Genomic DNA, 5,487 nt, shown 5'->3' on the forward strand with positions numbered 1-5,487 from the left:
CATAATTGTGGATTAGAGGGACATATGAAGAAGAACTGCTATAGATTGAAAGAGGAACAAAGTCAAAGCAGTTCACAGCCGAAAAATAAGGGTGGAGAAACATTAGTGACTATATCTGGTGATGTAGCTTATTGTTCAACCCATGATGAGACATGCCTTCACGTCTCACGAGAAGAAACAGAATGGGTGGTAGATACTGCAGCTTCCTGCCACGTGACTCCATACAAGGAATACTTCACAACATACAAAGCTGGAGACTTTGGAGCTGTGAAGATGGGAAATTCCAGTTCCGCTGAGATTGTCAGAATTGGTGATGTCAAGATAAGGACAAGTTCCGAAGCACAATCACTTTGAAGGATGTCCGCCATGTGCCAGATCTTCGGCTGAATTTACTTTCCGGAGTAGCTCTCGACAAACAGGGCTACGATAGTCATTTCAGTAGAGGCACGTGGAAATTGTCAAAAGGCGCTATGATAGTCGCTCGAGGACACATTTGTGGCACACTGTACAAGACTCATGTGAAGATCTGCACAGACAGTATTAATGTTGCAGAAAATGAGACTTCACAAAATTTATGGCACCAGAGACTTGGTCACATGATTGAGAAAGGGTTGTCTACCCTAATAAAGAAGGAGCTTATCAATGTAGACAAGGACGCTACACTAGATCCTTGCAATCATTGTCTGTTTGGTAAGCATCATAGAGTCTCATTTAATTCCTCTTCAACGAGAAAATCAGAGTTACTCAGTCTGGTACACTCTGATGTTTGCGGTCCCTTGGAGGTTGAATCAATTGGCGGCAATCGATACTTTCTGACGTTTATCGATGATACTTCTCGAAAGGTGTGGGTATATTTCTTGCGGACGAAGGACCAGGTGTTCGATTACTTCAAACAGTTCCATGTCATGGTAGAACGCGAGACATGAAAGAAGTTAAAGTGTCTTCGATCCTACAACGGCGGTGAATACTCTTCCAGGCAGTTCGATACCTATTGCAGATCATATGGCATCTGACATGAGAAGACGGTCCCACGTACCCCTCAACATAATGGTATAGCAGAAAGAATGAACCGAACAATCATGGAACGTGTTCAGAGCATGCTCAGTATGGCTAAGCTGCCAAAGCCATTCTGGGGAGAAGCAGTCAGAGCCGCATGTTACTTGATCAACCGATCTCCATCAGTACCACTGAATTTTGAAGTTCCGGAGAAACTTTGGTCTGGAAAGGATCCATCATACTCTCACTTAAGAGTATTTGGATGTTTGGCGTACGCACATGTATCCAAAGAGCTCAGACAGAAGCTGGATGCAAGGACCACTCCATGCATATTCATAGGCTATGGAGATGAAGAATTTGGATACAGATTATGGGATCCAAAGGAGAAGAAGGTGATCAGAAGTAGGGACGTGGTGTTTCATGAAAGCCAGACAATAGAAGATATTGAAAAGCCCACAATATCTCAGAAGACAAATGTTGCTGCTCAGGTGCCAGAGGCAACAACGGAATCATTCATGAGAAATGAATTTTCAGTGCAAGAAGAAATGACATAAGTAGAAGATAATGAGGAAAATGACGGTGCTGAGCAGGGGGAGCCACAACCCCATTTTCCAAATGTTCCAGCACCATCACAAGGTCAAGATGATGGTGGATCTCCTCAGTATATTCCAGAAGTTCGTAGGTCTGAACGAGGTCGAATTCCATCGAGTAAATATCCGGAATCCGAGTACCTTCTACTTACTGAAGATGGAGAACCAGAGACTTTTCATGAAGCAGTAACTCATAAGGATAAAGAAAAATGGTTGCTCGCAATGCAGGATGAGATGGATTCTCTGCATAAAAATCAAACTTATGAGATTGTAGAACTTTCACGCGGGAAGAAGGCACTGAAAAACAAATGGGTGTTTAAGCTGAAAAAGGATGGTAGTGGAAAAGTGGTGAAATACAAAGCACGGCTTGTAGTCAAAGGATTCCAACAGAAGAAAGTGATTGATTTTAGATATTTTCACCAGTAGTCAAGATGACTTCAATTAGAGTCATACTGTAACATCCCGCGTTTTTCCGTTAAATTTAATTTTAACACCGTCTTTTTTTTTTTTAAAACATAATCTTTCGTATTTAAATTAATAGTTTCCGTGAGTAACGTTCATAAAAATTCCGTCATTTAATTATAACATCTCTCGTTAACTTGCGTTTTAAAAATATTCGATCGGTTAAATCCCGCACCCGCTTTGAAACTCGAGGGACCGGAGTTGCCAAATGGGCAAACTAGTTGACTAGGTCAACTAGTCAACCCATTTCATCCATTCCATCATCTCCCTCATCCCTTTTCTCTCCATCTCAAGAACACACACACAAACCCATTCCATTCATTCATCATCTAAATTCAATCTTGGAAGCTCACAACAAATCCGACTACATATTCTTGATCCTCTCATCATCCTCTACGATTTGATACTAACTTCATTGATTTTGGGTAACATTTCTAAAACTCTAGATTTCTCTAAATTCGTGTTTTTGATTTGAAATGGTGTTAGTTAGTGTCTATGGCTCAAGTCTAACATGAATATATGTTTGGTTTGCTCGATTTGTTGTTTTTGGAGTAACTAGCATGAACTTGAAATGGGTGTGCTTAATCCTTGATTTTGGATGAGTTAATGTTGTTAGATTGTTAAAGTGCATGTTTTAATTGTGTTACTAGTATCACTAGCTTCGTTTTGATGCGTAGGTTGATTAAGAAAACTTCAAAAACATGAATATTGATTTTGTGATGTTTGACTAGGGTTTGATAGTTCTTGACATGAACTTTTGGATGCTTAAATGCCATGGAATGTTAATTGTTAGTGTTTAGTAGTAATGTATGCTTCATTACCTTCGAAACGGCATATCATATGTGTGAATTGGATTCCCGAAACTTAAAATGCAATTGATGAACTTGAAACTTTGAAAATGGACTTTTAAATGATCACTTGACGAGAAATCGGTTATGGAAAATGTTGTTTTTGTTTGATGAAACATGTTTAGTTGTGTTCCTAGTCAAAAGAGCTTTCCAACGGTATAAGATACGCTTTCTAATTGTTTACGGTTTGAGTTTTGCGTTTGTTTGAAATTTTACCAAGCCTTGAACAAGTGAAACAGGCCTGGGACCAGGCCACGGCCATTGTCGCGGCGCGACAGGCCTGGCCGCGGCGCGACATAAGCCGCGTCCAGATTCTGTTTCCCTTGACCTTTTTACTAAAAATGTTTGACATGTTCTAGACCTCCAATTTACATGCAACTTGTTTTAACATGCTTATATATGAATAACTAGCATAGAAAAATAGTTCGGGACCCGACCCGAACGTGTTGACTTTTTCGTTGACTTTGACCAAGTTTGACTTTTAGTCAAACTTAACCAAACTTTTATACAATCATTCTAACATGCTTTTATACATGTTTCTTGTATGAGACTTGACAACGTGATTCACATGCTATACTTAATCGAGTCGTAACGAGCCATAGGACTAATTGAACACATTTCACCCGACTTTGTGTCGTAACCGGTTAATTGATATAACTTACTTGTTTAGGTCAAGGCTAAGCAACTTTCATGCACACGTTTACTTGTTGAAGTACCTTTATACTTGTGCACTCGAGGTGAGATCATAGTCCCACTTTTTACTCTTTTGAACTTACTTTTGGGATGAGAAAACATAAACGATTCTTTTGAACTAAGTGAACACAAGAACGGGAAAACAAACATTCTACATACGAGTTTAGAACAAAAATCCTCAATCCGATTATCATTAGTTACATCAGATGGTGTAAGCGAGAACTTATGTTATATGGCCATATGGGTTTGACAAACCCTCATTCAAACGGTTCGCTACCGTTTACGAATGAAATATATTTTCGGGAACAGTGTTGTTCTAGCACTAATTGATGGGGTATTCAACGGACGGAACGTTAAGCTTTGATAATTGGGTGCTCGTGAATATTAACTTTTAGAATGTACTACTATTATTTCAACTTTGTAAATCTTGTGGTTCGACTTACTTTACCTTTACTCACTTACTTAAACCTATGATTTCACCAACGTTTTTGCGTTGACAGATTCTTCTATGTTTTCTCAGGTTTTCACATGGCTATTTGTTATACGCTTCCGCACTCTTTGATTACTTGATTGGAGTCTACCATGCATGCATACGCTAGGGATAGCATTTTTGGATTCAAACTTTTGTCTACTTACTTACGCTATTTATAGCAACTGTGGTTTCAAACTAATTATGTCGCAAGTTATTTCATTCATACTTTATAACTTTGTAAACTTAAACTTATTGTCGATCCGTTTGTTAAACTAAACTTTATACCTTTCAAATGAACGCGACATAATTTTGGTCAAACGAGTCTCATATAGGGACTACGACCACGCAACGGGACCTAAGTTAACGACGCCGTCAATAACGGTTTTGGTCGGGTCGTTACAAGTGGTATCAGAGCGTAGGTTGTAGGGAACTAGGACGTGCATTAGTGTGTCTAACAGAGTCGTTAGGACGCATTAGTGAGTCTAGACTACAACCGGATAGTTAGTATTTGCATTCTGACATACATTTGCTATAGATAGCACTTACTTGACTACTTGTGCATTATACTTGAATCATTCTTAGGCAAACTTTTTAATGGTACCCAACCTTCATCATACGAACTCGTATTCCGCCACTTTTTGGTAACACACGTAAATTCATGATTCATACACGTATGGATGACGACGACTTCATTAGTCACACTCGTTCGGGAATTCTGACTCCTTGGTTGTTATTTCCCCCGTCTCATCTTACTATCCATGAATGTTGTAAAGTCACTGTCACTACTCTAGATGAGTATCGTCATCACCATTTATCGCTACGGTTGCGTATTACTTGTTATCATGACTTGTTACTCTTTTCATACCTAAATACAATATTGTCTGACTCGAACCACATTGACGTGAACAATCAACTATACACTTCCCTCGGGGAACGCATCTTCAGAGTTGCACCAATTCTTTCGATTTAATACGAGTCACGTTTGAGATGTCGTTACATTTTGTTTATTTTAGATTTTCACGATGACACGAACTTGAACCCATGGAGTGATGTGGGAATGGAGGTATGATTTGGCGTAATATAACGACACTCGATCAACGTGGTTATATTACGGTAAGACATACCAAAGTTCTAGTGACGCGTGATGGTGGTTAGACTCGATCAACCTAAACACCACCATGTGCCATGTACATGACTTCATCTTTTCAGGTTTGGACATCCGAAAACTCCGAGAATATTTATAACAACCATACCGGGGACACACCTTCAATTATTGTCAAATTATATTTATGCTTCCGAATGAATTACCGATTCCATTCGACTTCAACCGTATGTCACACGGGTATACTAGCTCGTCCTCGCACAGTCTTATTGACTAACTACAATTTACTCGTTATGCTCACATCGGGGCGGAAACTTCTCTTGC

The sequence above is a fragment of the Rutidosis leptorrhynchoides genome, chromosome 7, assembly GCF_046630445.1.
Source record: "Rutidosis leptorrhynchoides isolate AG116_Rl617_1_P2 chromosome 7, CSIRO_AGI_Rlap_v1, whole genome shotgun sequence".
In the NCBI taxonomy this organism is placed as follows: Eukaryota; Viridiplantae; Streptophyta; class Magnoliopsida; order Asterales; family Asteraceae; genus Rutidosis; species Rutidosis leptorrhynchoides.